At 45.1% G+C, this 25,281-nt stretch overlaps 7 non-coding genes across 7 annotated transcripts; all 7 read right to left on the reverse strand.

Moving 5' to 3' along the window:
• Positions 1-927: 927 nt before the first annotated feature.
• trnas-aga (transfer RNA serine (anticodon AGA)) lies at positions 928-1,011 on the reverse strand. The gene has a single exon. It is a non-coding gene; the product is annotated as a tRNA-Ser (tRNA).
• Positions 1,012-3,240: 2,229 nt separating this feature from the next.
• Positions 3,241-3,323, reverse strand: trnal-uaa (transfer RNA leucine (anticodon UAA)). Its single transcript has one exon. It is a non-coding gene; the product is annotated as a tRNA-Leu (tRNA).
• Positions 3,324-6,280: 2,957 nt separating this feature from the next.
• trnas-aga (transfer RNA serine (anticodon AGA)) lies at positions 6,281-6,362 on the reverse strand. Its single transcript has one exon. It is a non-coding gene; the product is annotated as a tRNA-Ser (tRNA).
• Positions 6,363-11,381: 5,019 nt separating this feature from the next.
• On the reverse strand, positions 11,382-11,464 carry trnal-uaa (transfer RNA leucine (anticodon UAA)). Its single transcript has one exon. It is a non-coding gene; the product is annotated as a tRNA-Leu (tRNA).
• A 2,551-nt stretch (positions 11,465-14,015) lies between these two features.
• Positions 14,016-14,097, reverse strand: trnal-uaa (transfer RNA leucine (anticodon UAA)). Its single transcript has one exon. It is a non-coding gene; the product is annotated as a tRNA-Leu (tRNA).
• A 3,466-nt stretch (positions 14,098-17,563) lies between these two features.
• trnal-uaa (transfer RNA leucine (anticodon UAA)) lies at positions 17,564-17,646 on the reverse strand. The gene has a single exon. It is a non-coding gene; the product is annotated as a tRNA-Leu (tRNA).
• Positions 17,647-21,708: 4,062 nt separating this feature from the next.
• trnaf-aaa (transfer RNA phenylalanine (anticodon AAA)) lies at positions 21,709-21,790 on the reverse strand. Its single transcript has one exon. It is a non-coding gene; the product is annotated as a tRNA-Phe (tRNA).
• Positions 21,791-25,281: the final 3,491 nt, after the last annotated feature.

Genomic DNA, 25,281 nt, shown 5'->3' on the forward strand with positions numbered 1-25,281 from the left:
AGTGACAGATAGTGAGACAGAGGTGGAGACTGAAAAATATAAAAACATTTTACGATTACTTCTCTTTGTTAGTTGAGAGTGAGCGAAAATGCAGATTCAGCAGATGCCAAAATAGCACTCTAAGAATGACATATAAATATGAAATCTTTTTTTCCGTACCTATAAAAATCTCGTTGTTGGTTTGATGGAGATTCTGCAGATGACAAATGAGTGTCACTAAGCAGGATGAAAGGAAATGGGTCTGTAAATTAAAGAGTTACCTGGAGTGGGGTTTGAACCAAGGTGGGTATAAACCCATCGGATCTTAAGTCCAATACCTTAACCACTCAGCCATTCTGGTACTGTCTGAATACGTGTGGACTGTCTCTGTCAGAATCGGGGCTTCAAGCCCCACCCTGCCACAGAGTTGAGCAGAGCAGAGATTTCCTCGGTGGCAGGACAGGTTAACAAAGCAGTTAATAAAGAAGATGCGATCCTGGGCATTATAAATAGAGGCACAGAGAACACAAACCAGGAAGTTTTGCCAAACCTAAATAAACGACTAGTTCGACCCCAGCTGGAGTATTGTGTCCAATTCTGGGGAACCACACTTCAGAAAGGAGGTGAAGGCTGAGGAAAGTATCCCCGCTTGTTACCCGAGTGACCAGCAGACACACACAGACAGACACACATGTGCACAGACAGACACACACATCAAACACAGACACACACATAGAGTGACTTAGACATCGAGAGAGACAGACAGGTAGAGAGAAACACTGTCAGTAATTTTTGTTTTATTTCTGACCGTAAATTTCGTGAACACTTGCAGATCAATGAAAACGAGAAAAATCTCGAGGTGTTCAAAGTTGTGGGATTTAATATCGTCTCATTCAGGATTAGTTCTCCAGGAATTTGGTTATATTTTAAATAGAAAAACGCTGGAACCGTAATCGGCAGGATTCGAACCTGCGCGCGGGGAAACCCCAATGGATTTCTAGTCCATCGCCTTAACCACTCGGCCACGACTACTGGTTAGTTGATGGGTTAAATGTTGCTCAGAAAAAATCGCAATCATCCATCGCTCTGGAGCAAAACAGCACTCAGTCCCTGAAAAGCCTCCGCTCAAGAACATTCTCAAAGAGACAATCTCCTCTCGCATTTATTTAATCTTCCATGTTCCTCCCTCGCTTTTTAACACGAACCAATTTAATGAGTATTTCACATCTTAAAGACGCATTTCGCCCCATCGCAGAACCCCGCTCACCAGGCGGGGATACTCCACTAAACTGACCAAAGTCACTGCTGGGCGTTCTCTGCAGAAGCTCAGAGCAAGAATGGCGCTGTGGACAGACCTGGGCTCATTCACCAGACCCAGAGGGAGGAGTGAGCAAGGAGAGGGTAACAAAGAGCGAGAGAGACACGGGGAGAGGCAGAGAGAGACACAGAGAGAGAGAGAGAGAGAGAGAGAGAGAGAGAGAGACAACGTGTCGGGGAATTGAATCCTCACCACTATACTATCAAGGACCTGGTAGAGGAAGTAGTTATGTAGTGATTGAGACAAAGACTCGAACCCACACACACACAGACATGTGTGTCTGCTCTCTATGTTTATGTGTAAGTCTCATATTTAATAAGCTTTTCTGAGTATCATGGATTCATAGAAATTTACAGCACAGAAGGAGGCCATTCGGCCCGCCGTGCCTGTGCTGTCCCTTTGAAAGAGCAGTCGTGCTCAGTCCCAGCCCCCGCTTTTTGTCCGTAACCCTGTTAATCTCTTTCTCTCTGTCACTCTCTCCCTCCTCCGCGCCCCACACAAAAGGGAGAGGGAAACAGAGAGAGAGAGAGAGCTCTATACTAACGGGGAACTGGTGCAAGAAGTTGTTATACAGTTCTTCATATGGCAGTAAATCTTGTAAAATTATTTTAGTGATTTTTTTCTGTCCTACTTTTCCAAGGAGGATTTTAAGGGGTTGCCCAAAGGTTTACAATTTGGAATATTAAAAGCACCCTTCTTGTCGGGGAATTGAATCCGGTCTCCCACGTGACAGGCGGGGATACTCGCCGCTATAATAACGCGGAACTGACATGTACAGTTTGCCAGAGCAAGAATGGGTCTGTGAGCAAAACTTGAAAAATGAGAAATGCAGAGAGAGATAAAGAGACAGGGACAAAGACAGAGACAATCAGAGAGAGACAGACACAGAGAGAGACAGACAGAGAGAGAGAGACAGAGAGAGAGGCAGAGAGAGAGACAGACAGAGAGAGAAAGACAGAGAGAAACAGAGAGAGAGACAGGCAGAGGTAGAAACAGAGAGAGAGAGAGACAGACAGAGAGAGAGACAGATAGAGAGAGAGAGACAGAGAGAGAAAGACAGAGAGAGACAGACAGAGAGAGAGACAGACAGAGAGAGAGACAGAGAGAGAGACAGACAGAGAGAGAAAGACAGAGAGAAACAGAGAGAGAGACAGGCAGAGGTAGAAACAGAGAGAGAGAGACAGACAGAGAGAGAGACAGATAGAGAGAGAGAGGCAATATGGTTCTCTGTAAACTTTCATGCCAATAAAGCATTTGAATTGAAATTGAATTGAATTGAGAGAAAGACAGAGAGAGACAGACAGAGAGAGAAACACAGAGAGAAAGACAGAGAGAAACAGGCAGAGAGAGAGACAGACACAGAGAAACAGAGAGAGAGACAGAGATAGAAACAGACAGAGAGAGAGAGAGACAGAGAGAGAGACAGACAGACAGAGAGAGACAGACAGAGAGAGAAAGACAGAGAGAGACAGGCAGAGAGAGAGACAGACAGAGGGAGACAGACACACAGAGACAGACAGAGAGAGACCGACAGACAGAGACAGACAGAGAGACAAACAGAGAGAGAGAGAGACAGAGAGAGAGACAGACAGACAGAGAAAGACGGAGTGAGAGACAGAAAAGGAGCCGTATGACAAATGTGTAACAGAGAGAGACAGAAAGAGAGTGAGAGAATGAGAGGGAGACAGAGAGGCAGATAGTGAGACAGAGGTGGAGACTGAAAAATATAAAAACATTTTACGATTCCTTCTCCTTGTTAGCTGAGAGTGACAGAGAGAGTGAGAGAAAAATGCAGATTCAGCAAATGAAAAATAGGACTTGAAGAATTACATATGAAACCTTTCCGCACCTACTAAAACCTCATTGTTTGTTTGATGGAGGTCCAGCAGATGACAGAGTGTCACTGAGCAGGATGAAAGGAAATGTGTCTTAAATTAAAGAGTTACCAGGAGTGGGTCTCGAACCCACGCGGGTATAAACCCAGTGGATCTTAAGTCCAACGCCTTAACCACTCGGCCATCCTGGTACTGTTAGCTGTTGTGCGCTGTTTCTGTGAGAATCAGGGCTTGAAGCGCCAGCCTGTCACAGAGTTGAGCAAAGCAGAGATTTCCTCGGTGGCAGGACAGGTTAACAAAGCAGTTAAAAAAGCAGATGGGATCCTGGGGTTTGTAAATGGAGGCAGAGTGCGCAAGCCAGGAAGTTATGGGAAATCTAAATAAAACACTTGTTCGGCCTCAGCTGGAGTATTGTGTCCAATTCTGGGGCAACACACTTTAGGAAGATGTGAAGGCTGAGGAAAGTATCCCCGCTTGTTACCTGAGTGATCGGCAGACACACACAGACAGAAACAGAAAGCCACACATACACATCAACACAGACACACATATAGAGTGACTTAGACATCGAGGGATACAGGCAGAAACACTGTCGCTAATTTGCCTGATTGTTGTTCTATTTCCGACCATATATTTCGTGAATATTTGCACAATGAAAACATGACAACTTCGAGGAGTCGAAAAATGTGGGATTTAATTCCGCCTAACTCAGGATTAGTTCTCCAGGGATTTGGTTACATTTTGAAATGGGATGAAAAATGCTGGAACCGTAGTCGGCAGGATTCGAACCTGCGCGGGGAGACCCCAATGGATTTCTTGCCCATCGCCTCAACCACTCGGCCACAACTACTGGGTCTGTGAGATTTTAAATGTTGCTCAGATAAAATCGCAATCATCCATTGCTCTGGAGCAAAACAGCACTTCGCCCCGAAACAGTCTATGTTGAAGAAAGTTCTCAAAGAGACAACCCCCTCTCGCAATTTTTACTCTTCAATTTTTCACTGCAGCTTTTTTACTGGAAGCTGCACCAGGATACATCATTGCAGATTTTAGAAATGCTTAATTCCCGACGGGGAATTGAAACCCCGTCTTCCAACGTAACAGGCGGGGATACTTCACTATATTTAACGAGGAACTGACGGAAGACATTCCTTTGCAGTCACTGCAGAAGCGCAGAGCAAGAATGGCGCTGTGAACAGACCTGGGCTCATTCACCAGACCCAGAGGGAGGAGTGAGCAAGGAGAGGGAAACAAAGAGCGAGAGAGACATGGAGAGAGAGAGAGAGAGAGAGAGAGAGAGAGATTAGAATGTTACCGGGCCCTAAAAAGAGAATATAAACTGGCAGACTACCTCACGACCATCAGAGACACAAAACAGAGACAGACCCTCACCAGGTACAGACTAAGCGACCACCAACTGGAAATTGAAAAAGGCAGATACAAGCAATCCTGGCAGCCTAGAGAGAATAGAATATGCGATCAATGTCTGGCCGGCGAGGTTGAAACAGAAATGCATTTCCTCCTAAAATGCGAAAAATTCAACACATCAAGAAACATATTATTCAACAAGCTAAGCCAAACAACCCCAGATTTCAAGGAATTGGATGACCTGTCAAAATTGAGATTAGTCCTGGGAGAAGGAGACAGACCATACCTTGGGGCCAAATATGTAACAACATGTCACAACCTGAGGACTGTTTAAAATTAAGACAGTTTAAAATTAATATTGAACGTACCAAATGAAGTAGAAAGACTGTTTAAAATTAATATTGTTTAAAAGTAATATTGTATGTACCCAACAAATGTCAAATCGATTGACACCTACAGAATGTTTGAAAATGTACCTTTTTGCTATGTAAGCTTTGGCAATATGGTTCTCTGTAAACTTACATGCCAATAAAGCATTTGAATTTGAATTTGAATTTGATTTGAGAGAAACAAAAACAGAGAGAGGCACAGAGTGAGACACACACAGACAGAAAGGCTGAGACACAAAGATACACAAAGATAGAGAGGACAATGAGAGAGATAGACTGAGAGAGCAAGATGCAGATAGACAGAGAGAGAAAGACAGAGAGAAACAGAAAGACAGTGAGAGAGAGAGACAGACAGACAGAGAAAAACAAGTAGACAGAGAGACATAAAAGGAGGCGTATGACAAATGTGTAACAGAGAGAGACAGAAAGAGAGTGAGAGAGAGAGACAGAGAGAGGTGGAGACTGAAGGATATAAAAACATTTTACGATTCCTTCTCTTTGTTAGTTGAGAGAGACAGAGAGTGAGCGAAAGTGCAGATTCCGCAGATGCCAAAAGAGCACTTCAAGAATTACATATAAATATGAAATCTTTCTTTCCGTATCTATAAAAATCTCATTGCTTGTTTGATGGAGATTCAGCAGATGACAAACGAGTGTCACTGAGCAAAATGTAAGGAAATGGGTCTTAAATTAAACAAGAACCAGGAGTGGGGTTCGAACCCAAGTGGGCATAAACCCATTGGATCTTAAGTTCAAGGTCTTAACAACTCGACCATCCTGGGGCTGTTAACGGGCGTGGACTGTCTCTGTGAGAATCGGGCCTTCAAGCCCCACCCTGCCACAGAGTTGAGCAGAGCAGAGATTCCCTCGGTGGCAGGACAGGTTAACAAAGCAGTTAATAAAGCAGATGTGATCCTGGGGTTTATAAATAGAGGCACAGAGTACACAAGCCAGGAAGTTATGGGAAACATAAATAAAACACTAGTTCGGCCCCAGCTGGAGTATTGTGTCCAATTCTGGGGAACCACACTTCAGGAAGGAGGTGAAGGCTGAGGAAAGTATCCCCGCTTGTTACCCGAGTGACCGGCAGGCACACACAGACAGAAACAGAAAGCCACACATGTACACAGACAGACACACACATCAACACAGACACACACATAGAGTGACTCAGACATCGAGAGAGAAAGACAGGTAGAGAGAAACACTGTCGCTAATTTGCCTGATTTTTGTTCTATTTCTGACCGTATATTTGGTGAATACTTGCAGATCAATGAAAACGAGAGAAATCTCGAGGTGTTGAAAGTTGTGGGATTTAATTCCGCCTAACTCAGGATTAGTTTGCCAGGGATTTACATTTTGAAATGAAATGGGATGAAAAATGCCGGAACCGTAGTCGGCAGGATTTGAACCTGCGCAGGGAAAACCCAATGGATTTCTAGTCCATCGCCTTAACCACTCGGCCACGACTACTGGGTCTGTCAGATTTTAAATGTTGCTCAGATAAAATCGCAATCATCCATCGCTCTGGAGCAAAACAGCACTCAGTCCCTGAACAGTCTCCGCTCCAGAAAATTCTCAGAGAGACAATCTCCTCTCGCATTTATTTCACTCTTCCATGTTCCTCCCTCGCTTTTTAACATTAAGTTACGCCAAGAAATATAACAATTATTTTACACCGTAAAGACTAATTTCTCCCCATCACAGAATTGAACCTCTGTCAGCCGCGCAACAGGCGGCGATAGTTCACTGAATTGATGAGGAATTGACGAAAGTCACTGCTGGGCGTTCTCTGCAGAAGCTCAGAGCAAGAATGGGGCTGTGGACAGACCTGGGCTCATTCACCAGCCCCAGAGGGAGGAGTGAGCAAGGAGAGGGAAACAAAGAGCGAGAGAGACACGGTGAGAGGCAGAGAGAGAGAGGCAGAGAGAGAGACACACAGACAGAGAGAGACTGAGACAGAGAGAGAGAGACTGGGGAACAGTGAATGAGACAGAGAGGAAACCAGAGAGAGACAGCTCTGTACTAACGACGAACTGGTGCAGGAAGTTGTTATGACAGTAAATCTTTTAAAATTATATTAGTTGATGTTTTTTCTATTCTACTTTCCCAAGGAGGTTTTTAAGGAGTTGGCCAAAGGTTTAAAATTTTGAATTATAAAACCATTCTCCCTGTCGGGGGATTGAACCCCGGTCTCCCGCGTGACAGGCGGGGATACTCACCACTATACTAACGAGGAACTGACGGATGTAAAGTCTGTCAGAGCAAGAATCGAGCTGTGAACAGTACTGGGCTGAGTGAGAAAGAGAGAGAGAGACGGGACAAACAGAGAAAGGGACAAATAGTGAGACAGAGAGAGAAAGACAGAGAGACAGACAGAGAGAGAAAGAGAGGGACAATGATAGATACAGAGAGAGAGACAGAAAAGGAAGCTTATGACAAATGTGTAACAGAGAGAGAGAGAGTGAATGAGAGGGATACAGAGAGACAGATAGTGTGATAGAGAGGGGTAGAGACTGAATTCTCTTTCTCCTTGTTAGTCAATAGAGACACTTGAGAAAATGCAGATTTAGCAGATGCCAAAATAGCACTTTAAGAATTATAGTTAAATATGAGAGAGAGAGAGAGACAGAGAACCTGTCGGGGAATTGAATCCTCGCCACTATACTATCAAGGACCTGGTAGAGGATTTAGTTATGTAGTGCTTGAGACAAAGACTCAAACACACACACACAGATTCAAAGGCATACACAGACAGATTCACATACAGACACACGCATACACAGATAGACAGACACACACATTGACAGACACAAACATTCTCTCTGTCCCTCTCTCCCTCCTCCACGCCCCACACAAAAGGAACAGGGAAACAGAGAGAGAGCTCCTTACTAACGAGGAACTGGTGCAGGAAGTTCTTATACAGTTCTTCATATTAGAGTAAATTTTTAAAATTATTTTAGATTATTTTTCTGTTCTACTTTGCCAAGGAGGATTTTAAGCACCTGCACAAAGGTATAAAATTCGAGATGTTAAAAATGCTTCCTCCCCATCGGGGAGGAAGCATGACAAAGAGGGATACTCACCACTATACTAACGAGGACGGTCATGTACAGAGACTGTCACAGCAGAAATCGAGCTGTGCACATACAGTGTGCAGTGGACAAAGTGAGAAAGAGACAGAGAGAGAGGCAGAGGAAGACAGAGACAGATAGTCAGACAGAGAGAGACACCGAGACAGAGAGAGAGACAGAGAGAGAGTGAGGAAGACAGAGAGAGAGACACAGAGACAGAGAGACTGAGAGAGGAAGACACAGAGAGAGAGAGGCTGAGAGAGGAAGACAGAGAGAGATACCGAGACAGAGAGACAGAGAGAGAGAGAGAGAGGAAGACAGAGAGACACAAAAGGAGGCTGAAGACAAATGTGTGACAGAGAGAGAGACAGACAAACAGAGAGAGACAGATGGTGAGACAGAGAGTGAGGTAGATACCGAAAGGTATAGATACATTCCACAATTCCAGCTCTTTGTTAGTTGAGAGTGACAGAGAGGGAGTTGGAGAAAAATGCAGCTTCCAAAATAGCATAACAAGAATTACATATAAATATGGAATCTTTCTTTCAAGGGATCTGGGGATAGTGCAGGAAATTGGAGATGAGGTAGACGATCAGCCATGATCTTATTGAATGGCAGAGCAGGCTCGAAGGGCCAAATGGCCGACTCCTGCTCCTTATATACTTCCCATATCTATAAACATCTCATTATTTGTTTGATGGAGATTCAGCAGATGATAAACAAGTGTCACTGAGCAGGGTGAAAGGACATAGATATAAACGGGTATAAACCGACTGGATCTTAAGTCTCACACCTTAACCACTTGGCCATCCTGGTGCTGGTGTTGTTAGGAGACGGTCTCTTTGTGATTCTGGGATTCAAGCCCCACTCTGCCAGTAAGTTGAGCAGAGCAGAGCTTCTTAAGGTCGCAGGACAGGTGAACAAATCATTCAATAAAGCATATGGGGTCCTGGGATTTATAAATAGGGCTTTAAACTAAAGAGTCGGGGGAGGAGGGAAGAGGGAATTAGAAAGCCAAAGAGAAAGGAGAAGGCAATAGTGCAGGGTAGCGATAGGGCTAATGATAACCAGAGTGTGACAGGAGGAGACAGAGCGTACAACCATAAGTGTGCACCAGGAGGGTCGATAACTAGAGGACACAGGTTTATGGTGATTGGCAAAGAGACGGGCAGGAAAAAAATCTACTGATAAAAGTTACCCGCAGTTTCCCACCTTCTCAAAATTAACTTCACTGATATTACAGCGAATTTCATCTCTCCCTTCTCTGACTCACTTGGGCCTTTGAGTCCGACCCCGCACTTCAAAAGACCCACCCTTGGCACCTCTGTCCTTGCAAACCACCGCCACATCTCCAACCTCCCTTTCTTCTCCAGTGCTTGAACATGTTGTCGCCTCCCAAATCAGTGCCCATAGAGTCAGAGTCATACAGCACAGAAAGAGGCCCTTCGGCCCATCGTGTCCACACCGGCCATCAAGCCCTGTCTATTCGAATCCCATTTTCCAGCACTCGGTCCCTAGCCTTGTATACTATGGCGTATCAAGTGCTCATCTAAATGCTTCTTGAATGTTGTGAGGGTTCCTGCCTTTACCACCCTTTCAGGCAGTGAGTTCCAGATTCCAACCACCCTCTGGGTGAAAAAGTTTTTCCTCAAATCCCCTCTAAACCTCTTGCCCCTTACTTTGAAACTATGCACCCTGGTTATTGACCCCTCTACTAAGGGGAATAGTTCCTTTCTATCTACCCTATCTATGCCCCTCATAATTTTGTACAGCTCAATAAGGTCCCCCCTCAGCCTTCTCTGCTCCAAGGAAAACAACCCCAGCCTGTCCAGTCTCTCTTCATAGCTGAAGCGCTCCAGCCCAGGTAACATCCTGGTGAATCTCCTCTGCACTCTCTCCAATGCAATCACATCCTTCCTATAGTGTGGCGACCAGAACTGCACACAGTATTCCAGCTGTGGCCTAACTAGCGTTTTCTACAGCTGCATCATAACCTCCCTGCTCTTATAGTCTATGCCTCGGCTAATGAAGGCAAGTATCCCATATGTCTTTTTAACCACCTTATCTACCTGTCCTGCTGCCTTCAGCAAGCAATGTGTTCGAAACATAGCTGAATGGTTTGATATATATCCTGTAAGACATGTGGAGATCGCCCTGCACCCCATCCAACAGTTTCCTAAGTTCAGGCCCGTCGAACAGACAACACCAAACCCAATGAATCTGTGAAAAACGTATTTTACTTAAAAATCAGCAAGGGATTACAAGTAAGCATCCGACGGTTATGTCGTGTATATAACAATTCCTGACTATACCTTAGCATAGACAGAGCGATCCCTTTACTTTGAAGCTCCAGTGATCATAGGCACATGATGTTTTGCTCATTAACACCGGTGATTGGTCAATTCGGCGATGACTAGATGTACGATTTCTGACAATATGGTCTGGCTGCAGTACCTGAGTGTCTTGAAACACCACCTTTTACACCCCAAAATTTTGGCATCCCTTCAGTCAGAGAAACTGACCGGAAACCCTGCATTGCAGTCTCTGCAGAAACGCAGAGCAAGAATGGCGCTGTGAACAGACCTGGGCTCATTCACCAGACCCAGAGGGAGGAGTGAGCATGGAGAGGGAAACAAGGAGCGAGAGAGAAACAGAGAGAGGCGGAGAGACACAGACACACACAGACACGGAGACAGAGAGAGAGAGACAAAGAAACATCGCCACAAAGATAGAGAGGACAAAGAGAGAGAGGGAGACAGAGAGAGAGAGAGAGTGAGAGAGACAGGGACAGAGATTGTCAGAGAGACAGACAGAGAAATACAGAGACAGACAGAGAGACAGAGAGAGACAGACAGAAAGACATACAGAGAAAGACAGAGAGACAGACGGAGAAAGGCAAAGAGACAGACAAAGACAGATAGACAGAGAGAGAAAGACAGAGAGACAAAGACACAGAGACACAGACAGAGAAAGATATAGAGAAAGACAGAGATACATACAGAGACGGAGAGACAGAGAGAGAAAGACAGAGAGAGAGACAGACAGAGAAAGACAGAGAGAGAGACAGACAGAAGACAGAGAGAGAGAGAGAGACATAAAAGGAGGTGTATGACAAATGTGTAACAGAGAGACAGAAAGAGAGTGAGAGAATGAAAGGGAGACAGAGAGACAGATAGTGAGACAGAGGTGGAGACTGAAATATATAAAAATTTTATGATTACTTCTCTTTGTTAGTTGAGAGTCAACGAAAATGCAGATTCAGCAGATACCAAAATAGCACTCTAAGAATGACATATAAATATGAAATCTTTCTTTCCGTATCTATAAAAATCTCATTCGTTGTTTGATGGAGATTCAGCAGATGACAAACGAGTGTCACTGAGCAGGATGAAAGGAAATGTGTCTTAAATTAAAGAGTTACCTGGAGTGGGGTTCGGACCCACGCGGGTATAAACCCATTGGATCTTAAGTCCAACGCCTTAACCACTCAGCCACTCTGGTGCTGTCAGAGTGTGTGGATTGTCTCTGTGAGAATTGGGGCTTCAAGCCCCACCCTGTCACAGAGCTGAGCAGAGCAGAGATTTCCTCGGTGGCAGGACAGGTTAACAAAGCAGTTAATGAAGCAGATGTGATCCTGGGGTTTTTAAATGGAGGCACAGAGTACACAAACCAGGAAGTTATGGTAAACCTAAATAAAACACTAGTTCGGCCCCAGTTGGAGTATTGTGTCTAATTCTGGGGAACCACACTTTAGGAAGGAGGTGAAGGCTGAGGAAAGTATGCCCGCTTGTTACCCGCGTTACTGGCAGACACACACAGTAAGCCACACATGTACACAGACAGACACACACATCAACACAGACACACACATAGAGTGACTCAGACATCGAGAGAGACAGACAGACAGAAAGAAACGCTGTCGCTAACTTGTCTGATTTTTGTTCCACTTCTGACCGTATATTTGGTGAATACTTGCAGATCAATGAAAACGAGAAAAATCTCGAGGTGTCGAAAGTTGTGGGATTTAATTCCGCCTAACTCATGATTAGTTCTCCATGGATTTGGTTACATTTTGAAAAGAAATGGGATGAAAAATACTGGAACCGCAGTCGACAGGATTCGAACCTGTGCAGGGAAACCCCAATGGATTTCTAGCCCATCGCCTTAACCACAGGGCCACGACTTCTGGGTCTGTAAAACTTCAAATGTTGCTCTGATAAAATCGCAATTATCCATCGCTCTGGAGCAAAACAGCACTCAGTCCCTGAGCAGTCTCCGCTCAAGAACATTCTCAGAGACAATCTCCTCTCGCATTTATTTCACTCTTCCATGTTCCTCCCTCGCTTTTTAACATGAACCAATTTAATTAGTATTTCACATCTTAAAGACGCATTTCGCCCCATCGCAGAACCCCGCTCACCAGGCGTCGATACTCCACTAAACTGACCAAAGTCACTACTGGGCGTTCTCTGCAGAAGCTCAGAGCAAGAATGGCGCTGTGGACAGACCTGGGCTCATTCACCAGACCCAGAGGGAGGAGTGAGCAAGGAGAGGGAAACAACGAGCGAGAGAGACACGGAGCGAGGCAGAGAGAGAGAGAGAGAGAGAGAGAGAGAGAGAGAACCTGTCGGGGAATTGAATCCTCACCACTATACTATCAAGGACCTGGTAGAGGAAGTAGTTATGCAGTGTTTGAGACAAAGACTCGAACACACACACACACAGACATGTGTGCCTGCTCTCTATGTTTATGTGTAAGTCACATATTTAATAAGCTTTTCTGAGTGTCATGGATTCATAGAATCTTACAGCACAGAAGGAGGACATTCGGCCCGCCGTGCCTGTGCTGTCTCTTTGAAAGACCAGTCATGCTCAGTCCCACCCCCCGCTTTTTGTCCGTAACCCTGTTAATCTCTTTCTCTCTGTCACTCTCTCCCTCCTCCGCGCCCCACACAAAAGGGAGAGGGAAACAGAGAGAGAGAGAGAGCTCTATACTAACGGGGAACTGGTGCAGGAAGTTGTTATACAGTTCTTCGTATGCCAGTAAATCTTTTAACACTATTTGGCAGGCTTTTTTTCTGTTTTACTTTTCCAAGGAGGTTTTTAAGGAGTTGCCCAAAGGTTTAAAATTTTAATGTTGAAATCGTCCTCCCCATTGGGGAATTTAACCCCGGTCTCCAGCGTGACAGGCAGGGGTACTCACCACTATATTAACGAGGAACTGATATTCTGGCTGTTGCTAGAATCGAGCTGTTAACAGAACTTGACAAATGAGAAAGCGAGACAGAGACAAAGAGAGAGACAGTCAGAGACAGACAGAGAGAGACAGACAGAGAGAAACAGACAGAGAGAAACAGACAGAGACAGAGAGAGAAAAAAACAGAGAAAGACAGAGAGCCATACAGAGACAGATAGACAGAGAGACAGACAGAGAGACAGACACACAGAGAGACAGACACACAGACAGACAGAGACAGACAGACGGAGAGAAACAGACAGAGACAGACAGAGAGAAACAGACAGAGAAAGACAGAGAGCCATACAGAGAGAGAGAGACAGAGAGAAACAGACAGATAGCCATACAGAGAGAGATAGACAATGAGAGACAGACAGAGAGACAGACAGAGGGAGACAAATAGAGAGAGACAGAGATAGAGAAAAAGAGAGTGAGAGAATGAGATGGAAACAGATAGTGAGACAGAGAGATGTGGAGACTGAAAGATGTAACAGCATTTCACGATCTCTTCTCTTTGTTAGTTGAGAGTTGTAAGAAATCACACAACACCAGGTTATAGTCCAGCCTGGTGTTGTGTGATTTCTTACATTTGTCCACCCCAGTCCAACACCGGCATCTCCACACCTTAGTTGAGAGTGACAGTGAGAGTGAGAGAAAAATGCAGATTCAGCAGATGACAAAATAGGACTTTAAGAATTACATAAGAGATTTTTCTTTCCATATCTATAAACATCTCATTGTTCGTTGGAGAATCAGCTGATGACAAACGAGTGTCACTGAGCAGGATGAAAGGAAATGGATCTTAAATTAAAGATTTACCAGGAGTGGGGTTCGAACCCCCGTGAGTATAATCCATTGGATTTTAAGTCCAACGCCGTAACCACTCGGCCATCATGGTGTTTGGATGGCTTTTAGGCTTTCTTTGAGAGAATCGGGCCTTCAAGCCCCACCTTGCCACAGAGTTGAGCAGAGCAGAGCGAGACACACAGACCAACACAGAGAGACACACAGACCGACACACACATAAACACACAGACACACAGACCGACACAGAGAGACACACACACAGACACAGCGAGACACACAGACCGACACAGAGAGACACACATAGACACACAGACACAGAGAGACGCACAGACACAGAGAGACACACAGACCGAAACACAGAGAGACACACATAGACACACAGACACAGAGAGACACACAGACACAGAGAGACACACAGACACAGAGAGGGTACAGAGAAGATTTACAAGGATCATACAAGAAATGCGAGGGTATACACGTCAGGAAAGATGGACCCCTGCCAACTTAGTTTAAACCCTGATTTGTCTGATTATTGTTCTATTTCCAACCGTATATTTCATGCATACTTGCACAATGAAAAAGTGAAAAACTTCGAGGTATTGGAAGGTGTGGGATTTAATTCCACCCACCTCAGGATTAGTTCCCCAGGGATTTGGTTACATTTTGAAATGAAACAAAAGATGCTGGAATCGTAGTCGGCAGGATTCCAACCTGCGCGGGGAGAACCCCAACGGATTTCTAGTCCATCGCCTTAACCACTCGGCCACGACTACTGGGTCGTTGAGACTTCAAATGTTGCTCGGATAAAATCACCACCCTCCATCGCTCTGGAGCAAAACAGCACTCAGTCCCTGAACAGTCCCGTGTCATGAAATTTTAAGAGAAAATCTCCTCTCGCATTTTTTTACTATTCTGTTTATCACTGTAGCTTTTTAACATAAAGCTACACCAGGAAATATAAATACAGTTTGACATCTTAAAAATGCTTCCACTCCATCGCGGAATTGAAAGCCGACCTCGGGAGTAGCAGTTGGGGATAGCTCACTATGTCTGACGAGGAACTGATGGATGGCGTTACTGTGCAGAATCGCAGAGCAAGAATGGCGCTCTGAACAGACCTGGGCTCATTCACCAGACCCAGAGGAAGGAGTGATCAACAAGAGAAGGACAGAGAGAGAGAGAGAGAGAGAGAGAAAAGTAGGCGTATGAAAAATATGTAAAAGAGAGAGACAGAAAGAGAGTGAGAGAATGAGAGGGAGACAGAGGGACAGATAGTGAGACAGAGGTGGAGACTGAAAAATATAAAAACTTTTTATGATTACTTCTATTTGTTAGTTGACAGTGAGCAAAAATGCAGATTCAGCAGATGCCAAAATAGCACTCTAAGAATGACATATAAATATGGAATCTTTCTTTCCGTATCTATAAAAATGCCATTGTTTGTTTGACGGAGATTCCGCAGATGACAAACGAGTGTCACTAAACAGGATGAAAGGAAATGGGTCTTAAATTAAAGAGTTACCTGAAGTGGGGTTTGAACCAACGTAGGTATAAACCCATGGAATCATATAAGTTTAACGACCTTAACCACGCAGCCACTCTGGTGCTGTCAGTGTGTGTGGATTGTCTCTGTGATAATCGGGGCTTCAAGCCCCACCCGGCCACAGAGTTGCGCAGAGCAGAGATTTCCTCGGTGGCAGGACAGGTTAACAAAGCAGTTAATAAAGCAGATGTGATCCTGGGCATTATAAATGGAGGCACAGAGTACACAAGTCAGGAAGTTATGCCAAACCTATATAAACCACTGGTTCGGCCCCAGCTGGATTATTTTCTCCAATTCTGGGGAACCACACTTCAGGAAGGAGGTGAAGGCTGAGGAAAGTATCCCCGCATGTTACCCGAGTGACCGGCAGACACACACAGACAGAAACAGAAAGCCACACATGTACACAGACAGACACACACATCAACACACATAGAGTGACTTAGACATCGAGAGAGAGAGACAGGCAGAGAGAAACACGGTCACTAATTTGTCTGATTTTTGTTCTATTTCTGACCGTAAATTTCGTGAACACTTGCAGATCAATGAAAACGAGAAAAATCTCAAGGTGTCGAAAATTGAGGGATTTAATTCCAGCTAACTCAGGATTAGCTGTCCATGGATTTGGTTACATTTTGAATTTTGAAATGAAATATGCTGGAACCATAGCTGGCAGGATTCGAGCCGGCGCGGGGAAACCCCAATGGATTTCTAGTCTATCGCCTTAACCACTCGGCCACGACTACTGGGTCTGCGAAGCTTTAAAGGTTGCTCAGATAAAATCGCAATCATCCCTCGCTCTGGAGCAAAACAGCACTCAGTCCCTGAACAGTCTCCGCTCAAGAACATTCTCAAAGAGACAATCTCCCCTCGCATTGTTTCACTCTTCCATGTTACTCCCTCGCTTTTTAACATGAACCAATTTAATTACTATTTCACATCTTAAAGACGCATTTCGCCCCATCGCAGAACCCCGCTCACCAGGCGGGGATACTCCACTAAACTGACCAAAGTCACTGCTGGGCGTTCACTGCAGAAGCGCAGAGCAAGAATGGCGCTGTGAACAGACCTGGGCTCAATCACCAGACCCAGAGGGAGGAGTGAGCAAGGAGTGGGAAACAAACAGCGAGAGACAGAGAGAGAGAGAGACAGACAGTCCGTAACCCTGTTAATCTCTTTCTCTCTGTCACTCTCTCCCTCCTCAGCACCCCACACAAAAGGGAGAGGGAAACAGAGAGAGAGAGAGAGCTCTATACTAACGAGGAACTGGTGCAGAAAGTTGTTATACAGTTTTTTGTATGCCAGTAAATCTTTCAAAATTATTTTAGTTGATTTTTTTCTGTTCTACTTTTCCAAGCAGGATTTTAAGTGGTTGCCCAAAGGTTAAAAATTTGTCCTTTCCATCGGGGAATTGAACCCCAGTGATAGACTTAGCACTATACTAACGAGGAACTGACACGTGCATCAGTCTCTCAGAGCAAGGATCGAGCTGTTAACAGAGCTGGACAAGTGAGAAAGGCAGTGAGCGACAGAGCGACAGAGAGAGAGAGACAGAGACAGACAGAGAGAGAGACAGGGACAAAGAGAGAGACAAAGAGAGAGACAGAGAGAGGGACAGAGAGAGAGAGAATGAGAGAGAGAAAGACAGAGACAGAGTGAGACAAACAGAGAAGCAGACAAGTAGAGAGACAAAAAATGAGGTGTATGACAAATGTGCAACAGAGAGACTGAAAGAGGCAGAGAGAGTGAGAGAATGAGAGAGACACAGCTAGTGAGACAGAGAGAGGTGGAGACTGAAAGATGTAAAACATTCCTTCTCTTTGTTAGTTGAGAGTGACAGAGAGAGTGAGAGAATAATGCAGATTCAGCAGTTGCCAAAATAGCACTTTAAGAATTACATATGAGATCTTTCTTTCCATATCTATTAACATCTCATTGTTTGTCAGAGAATCAGCTGATGACAAACGAGTGTCACTGAGCAGGATGAAAGGAAATGGATCTTAAATTAAAGAGTTACCAGGAGTGGGGATCGAACCCACGCGGGTATAAACCCATTGGATCTTAAGTCCAACGCCTTAACCACTCGGCCATCCTGGTGCTGGTTTGGTTTGCGGACTGTCTCTATGAGAATCGGGCCTTCAAGCCCCACCTTGCCACAGAGTTGAGCAGAGCAGAGAGACACACAGACCAACACAGAGAGACACACAGACCGACACAGAGAGACACACAGACAGACACACAGACACAGAGAGACACACAGACCTACACAGAGAGACACACAGACACACAAAGACCGACACAGAGAGACACACAGGCAGACACACACACACAGCAAGACAAACAGACTGACACAGAGACACACACAGAGACACACAGACACAGAGAGACACACAGACACAGAGAGACACACAGACACAGACATCGTACAGAGAAGATTTACAAGGATGATACCAGAAATGCGAGGGTATACATATCAGGAAAGGATGGACCCCTGCCAAATTAGATTAAACCCTGATTTGTCTGATTATTGTTCTATTTCCGACCGTATATTTCGTGCATACTTGCACAATGAAAAAGTGAAAAACTTCGAACTGTTGGATTTAATTCCGCCCACCTCAGGATTAGTTCCCCAGGGATTTGGTTCTATTAAGAGACGAAAAATGCTGGAACCGTGGTCGGCAGGATTCGAACCTGTGCGGGGAGACCCCAATGGATTTATTAGCCCATCGCCTTAACCACTCGGCCACGACTACGGGGTTTGTGAGGCTTTAAATGTTGCTCAGATAAAATCGCAATCATCCATCGCTCTGGAGCAAAACAGCACTCAGTCCCTGAACAGTCCCGTGTCATGAAATTTCAAGAGACAATCTCCTCTCGCATTGTTTCACTCTTCTGGTTATCACTGTAGCTTTTTAACATAAAGCTACACCAGGAAATATAAATACAGTTTGACATCTTAAAAATGCTTCCACTCCATCGTGGAATTGAAAGCCGACCTCAGGAGTAGCAGTTGCGAATAGTTCACTATATCTGACGAGGAACTGATGGATGGCGTTACTGTGCAGAATCGCAGAGCAAGAATGGCACTGTGAACAGACCTGGGCTCATTCACCAGACCCAGAGGAAGGAGTGATCAACAAGAGATAGGACAGAGAGAGAGAGAGAGAGAAAAGTAGGCGTATGAAAAATATGTAAAAGAGAGAGACAGAAAGAGAGTGAGAGAATGAGAGGGAGACAGAGGGACAGATAGTGAGACAGAGGTGGAGACTGAAAAATATAAAAACTTTTTATGATTACTTTTCTTTGTCAGTTGAGAGTGAGCAAAAATGCCGATTCAGCAGATGCCAAAATAGCACTCTAAGAATGAAATATAAATATGGAATCTTTCTTTCCGTATCTATAAAAATGCCATTGTTTGTTTGATGGAGATTCTGCAGATAACAAACGAGTGTCACTAAACAGGATGAAAGAAAATGGGTCTTAAATTAAAGAGTTACCTGGAGTGGGGTTTGAACCAACGTAGGTATAAACCCATGGGATCATATAAGTTTAACACCTTAACCACGCAGCCACTCTGGTACTGTCAGTGTGTGTGGATTGTCTCTGTGAGAATCGGGGCTTCAAGCCCCGGCCTGCCACAGAGTTGCGCAGAGCAGAGATTTCCTCGGTGGCAGGACAGGTTAACAAAGCAGTTAATGAAGCAGATGGGATCCTGGGCATTATAAATGGAGGCACAGAGTACACAAGCCAGGAAGTTATGCCAAACCTAAATAAACCACTGCTTCGGCCCCAGCTGGAGTATTTTCTCCAATTCTGGGGAACCACACTTCAGGAAGGAGGTGAAGGCTGAGGAAAGTATCCCCGCTTGTTACCCGAGTGACCGGCAGATACACACAGACAGAAATAGAAAGTCACACATGTACACAGACAGACAGACACATCAACACAGACACACACACATAGAGTGGCTTAGACATCGAGAGAGAGAGACAGAGAGAAACACGGTCGCTAATTTTCCGGTTTTTTTTCCATATCTGACCGTAAATTTCGTGAACACTTGCAGATTAATGAAAACGAGAAAAATCTCAAGGTGTCGAAAATTGAGGGATTTAATTCCAGCTAACTTAGGATTAGCTATCCATGGATTTGGTTACATTTTGAATTTTGAAATGAAATATGCTGGAACCATAGTTGGCAGGATTCGAACCAGCGCGCGGAAACCCCAATAGATTGCTAGTCTATCGCCTTAACCACTGGCCACGACTACTGGGTCTGCAAAGCTTTAAATGTTGCTCAGATAAAATCACAATCATCCCTCGCTCTGGAGCAAAACAGCACTCAGTCCCTGAACAGTCTCCGCTCAGAGAACATTCTCAAAGAGACAATCTCCCCTCGCATTGTTTCACTCTTCCATGTTCCTCCCTCGCTTTTTAACACGAACCAATTTAATTAGTATTTCACATCTTAAAGATGCATTTCACCCCATCGCAGAACCCCGCTCACCAGGCAGGGATACTCCACTAAACCGACCAAAGTCACTGCTGGGCGTTCACTGCAGAAGCTCAGAGCAAGAATGGCGCTGTGAACAGACCTGGGCTCAATCACCAGACCCAGAGGGAGGAGTGAGCAAGGAGTGGGGAACAAAGAGCGAGAGCGAGAGAGAGACTGAGAGAGAGAGAGAGAGAGACAGACAGACAGTCCGTAACCCTGTTAATCTCTTTCTCTCTGTCACTCTCTCCCTCCTCCGCGCCCCACACAAAAGGGAGAGGGAAACAGAGAGAGAGAGAGAGCTCTATACTAACGAGGAACTGGTGCAGGAAGTTGTTATACAGTTTTTTGTATGCCAGTAAATCTTTCAAAATTATTTTAGTTGATTTTTTTCTGTTCTACTTTTCCAAGCAGGATTTTAAGGGTTTGCCCAAAGGTTAAACATTTGTCCTCTCCATCGGGGAATTGAACCCCGGTGACAGGCTTAGCACTATACTAATGAGGAACTGACACGTGCACAGTCTGTCAGAGCAAGGATTGAGTTGTGAACAGAACTGGACAAATGAGAAAGGCAGAGAGCGACAGAGAGAGAGAGAGAGAGAGAGAGAGAGAGAAAGACAGAGACAGAGAGAGACAAACAGAGAAGCAGACAAGTAGAGAGAAAAAAAATGAGGTGTATGACAAATGTGCAACAGAGAGACTGAAAGAGACAGAGAGAGTGAGAGAATGAGAGGGACACAGCTAGTGAGACAGAGAGAGGTGGAGACTGAAAGATGTAAAACATTCCTTCTCTTTGTTAGTTGAGAGTGACAGGGAGTGAGAGAAAAATGCAGATTCAGCAGATGCCAAAATAGCACTTTAAGAATTACATATGGGATCTTTCTTTCCATATCTATAAACATCTCATTGTTTGTCAGAGAATCAGCTGATGACAAACGAGTGTCGCTGAGCAGGATGAAAGGAAATGGATCTTAAATTAAAGAGGTACCAGGAGTGGCATTCGAAACCAAGCGGGTATAAACCCATTGGATCTCTAAGTCCAACGCCTAAACCACTCCGCCATCCTGGTGCTGCCATGGTGGGCGAACTGCCTCTGTGAGAATCGGGCCTTCAAGCCCACCTTGCCACAGGGTTGAGCAGAGCAGAGAGAGGCACACAGACCAACACAGAGAGACACACAGACCGACACACACATAAACACACAGACACAGAGAGACACACAGACCGACACAGAGAGACACACAGACACAGAGAGACACACAGACCTACACAGAGAGACACACAGACACACAAAGACCGACACAGAGAGACACACAGGCAGACACACACACACAGCGAGACAAACAGACTGACACAGAGACACACACAGAGACACACAGACCCAGACAGACACACAGACACAGACACAGACAGACACAGAGAGGGTACAGAGAAGTTGTACAAGGATGATACCAGAAAGGCGAGTGTATACATATCAGGAAAGGATGGACCCCTGCCAAATTAGATTAAACCCTGATTTGTCTGATTATTGTTCTATTTCCGACCGTATATTTCGTGCATACTTGCACGATGAAAAAGTGAAAAACTTCGAGGTGTTGCATTTAATTCCGCCCACCTCAGGATTAGTTCCCCACGGATTTGGTTACATTAAGAGACAAAAAATGCTGGTATTGTAACCGGCAGGATTCGAACCTGCGAGAAGAGACCCCAATGGATTTTTAATCCATTGCCTTAACCACTCGGCCACGACTACTGGGTCTATGAAGAGTTCAATGTTGCCCAGATAAAATCGCAATCATCCATCGCTCTGGAGCAAAACAGCACTCAGTCCCTGAACAGTCTCGTGTCATGAAATTTCAAGAGACAATCTCCTCTCGCATTTATTTACTCTCCTGTTTATCACTGTAGCTTTTTAACATAAAGCTACACCAGGAAATATAAATACAGTTTGACATCTTAAAAATGCTTCCACTCCATCGCGGAATTGAAAGCCGACCTCGGGAGTAGCAGTTGGGGATAGTTCACTATATCTGACGAGGAACTGATGGATGGCGTTACTGTGCAGCATCGCAGAGCAAGAATGGCGCTGTGAACAGACCTGGGCTCATTCACCAGCCCCAGAGGAAGGAGTGATCAACAAGAGAAGGACAGAGAGAGACACAGAGAGAGAGAGAGAGAGAGGGAGAGAGAGATGAAAAAGCAGGCGTATGACAAATGTGTAACAGAGAGAGACAGAAAGAGAGTGAGAGAATGAGAGGGAGACAGAGTGACAGATAGTGAGACAGAGGTGGAGACTGAAAAATATAAACACATTTTGCGATTACTTCTCTTTGTTAGTTGAGAGTGAGCGAAAATGCAGATTCAGCAGATGCCAAAATAGCACACTAAGAATGACATATAAATATGAAATCTTTCTTCCGTATCTATAAACATCTCATTGTTTGTTTGATGGAGATTCAGCAGATGACAAACGAGTGACACTGAGCAGGATGAAAGGAAATGCGTCTTAAATTAAAGAGTTACCTGGAGTGGGGTTTGAACCAACGTGGGTATAAACCCATTGGAATTTTAAGGCCAACACCTTAACCACTCGGTCATTCTGATGCTGTCAATGTGTGTGGATTGTCTCTGTGAGAATCGGGGCTTCAAGCCCCAGCCTGCCACAGAGTTGAGCAGAGCAGAGATTTCCTCGGTGGCAGGACAGGTTAACAAAGCTGTAAGAGCCATAAAGACTTAAGAAAATACTTTAAAATAGTGGCTAAATGGCATAATACAGTTAATTTACCGGAACGACTTATTGTATTAAGAAACCCCCTATTTTCTTGCTCCAGTAGTATAGTCCGACACCCCCTTCATTCTTGCCACAATGGAACAGTCCCTAAGCCACACATGGGTGCAGCCATCTTACAGTTTTAAACTGCACGTGGTGAAAGAGGCAGAAGCTGTGAGGTTTGGAGCAGTACAGTTTTTGACCGTGTTCGTTTATACGTGTTTGCTTTGTAATTCTGTTTGTTAAGTGTTAAAATAAACCGTTTAAAAGACAAAGCTACGTTTGGGAACGTTTTATTTTGACACGCGTCTACTCGTTGTTAAAGGCCCCACAGCCCAGTGGCCTGCCTGTTTGGAAACTAAGAAGCGCCACTACATTAGTCAAAAACTAGCTCCCTAAGAAGGAAGGGACGGAATCGTCGGCGAACGTATACATGAATGGTCACGGAGCCAGACGACAATTTAAGAAAGCGAAGGTACAGTGACTGTTACTTGCTTTGTTCATTCTGTTGAGAAGCTAAATAAGAGCTGAGGGTAAAATGGCCGAGGCCTTACGGAGCCAGGAGCTTCCCCCAGCCAGAAGGATTGCTGGCCAAAAGAGGGAAATAAAGCTCACCCCAAAGGCAAGGGAAGAGAGGTTACATAGAAGCATAGGTGCAAGGAAGGCTAAATTAGTTCAGATAACTGGAAAAATGAAGATAATTGATCGTCTCATGGAAGATAATGCTAATATTAAGAAAGCTGAAGACATGATGTATTACGATTTCTCCAAGCTGCATGAAGAATTTAATATACTCAATGAAGATGTATTAGCACTTCTGTCTGAAGAAGAGGGAAACACTGATCAGCACGACTGGTTTGATCTTAAATCAACCAGCATTAAGGACTATATCAAGGCCACAGAGCAGTGGATGTTAAAAATTCGTCAAGATGCTGATACAGCAGAGAAAGATAAGGTTGACGATGAAGTCGGACCAGACGATAGCATTTCAGAGACTTCCGCCAGACCGAGCAAAAATCGAAAAGAAGGTAGCTCTGTTTCTGGACGCAGGTCAGTCGCTTCTACCACAAGCTCGGCGCGACGCATGAGAGCGGAGGCTGAACGGGCGGCGTTGATGGCGCGCGCAGCATCTTTAGATGAGAAGCAAGCTCTTGAACGGGAAGAGGCCCAACTGCAGGTCCAAGAGGCCCAACTGCAGGCTCAACTGCAGGCCCAACAGGCCCAACTGCAGGCCCAAGTGCAGGCCCAGCGGGCCCAGGTGCAGGCAAAGAAAGAACGGCTGGAGATGAAAACAGCTATCGAGGTCTCAGATGCCAGGTTGAGTGCGTACGAAGATTATGAAGGCTCACGGGATGGCGGGAGCCACTGCCAGTCAACGTTGCCACATAGAGTTGGATCCAGGGCACCTTCAAGAGTTACAACAGAGCCCGAAAGCAATTCCCCGGCATTACAGCGTGGAAGAGTGGCCTCTCCACTAACAGGAGCACGTGATGCTACCCCAGACATCAGACGGTCTAGACTAGACCCTGCTGATGACCACCAGAGGCCTGAAGACACAGGGAGAAGCCTATACCGAGTGATGCAATGTCAGAACGAAATTACAGAGATGCTTGTAAAACAACAGAATCTGTTTTGACTCCCTCAAAGAGACATACCAGTGTTCCAAGGCGACCCACTCAAGTATAAGCCCTTCATCAGATCCTTTGAACAAGCCATTGACTCCAAGACAGAGAGCAGCAGTGATAAGTTGTACTACCTGGGACAGTACACCAGTGGTAAACCACAAGACCTGGTCAGAAGCTGTGAACACATGAGACCGGACCAGGGATACATAGAAGCCAGGAAGTTGCTGCAGGAGCACTATGGTAACGAGCTGAAGATAGCCACTGCATATATCGAAAAGGCTACCAAGTGGCCACAGATCAGATTGGAAGACGGAGAGGCATTGAACGCATATGTTCTCTTCCTCATAGGATGTCACAACACCATGGAGGATGTTGAATTCATGGAAGAGATGGACAATCCTACGACTATGAGAATCGTCATCTCTAAGCTTCCTTACAGGATGAGAGAACAATGGAGAAGAACAGCCTTTGAGATAATGGAGAGACGGAAAAGTAGAGCCAGGTTTGCAGACTTAGTGAATTTCATAGACAAACAGGCTAAAATTGCTAGGGACCCATTGTTTGGAAACATCCAGGATGTCAGCCCGACCACCGATGGAAGAGTGAAAGCCAAGCCTGCTGAATCAAAGACTCTCAGGAAAGGTGGTTCCAGGGGAAGCAGCTTTGCAACTATCGTCACTCAGGCCGAGGAAGAAAGGCCCCAGAACTCATCTCCCAAAAAGAGCAGCGCAGTGACGCCTGCTAATGCCTTTCAGAAGCCATGCTTATTCTGCCAGAAGAATCATACATTGGATTTCTGCAGCGACATCAAAGCACAGCCACATAAGGACAGAATCGAATTCCTGAAGT

Source organism: Somniosus microcephalus, chromosome 4 (assembly GCF_052327205.1).
Source record: "Somniosus microcephalus isolate GS21.2 chromosome 4, FLI_Smic_1.0, whole genome shotgun sequence".
NCBI lineage: Eukaryota > Metazoa > Chordata > Chondrichthyes > Squaliformes > Somniosidae > Somniosus > Somniosus microcephalus.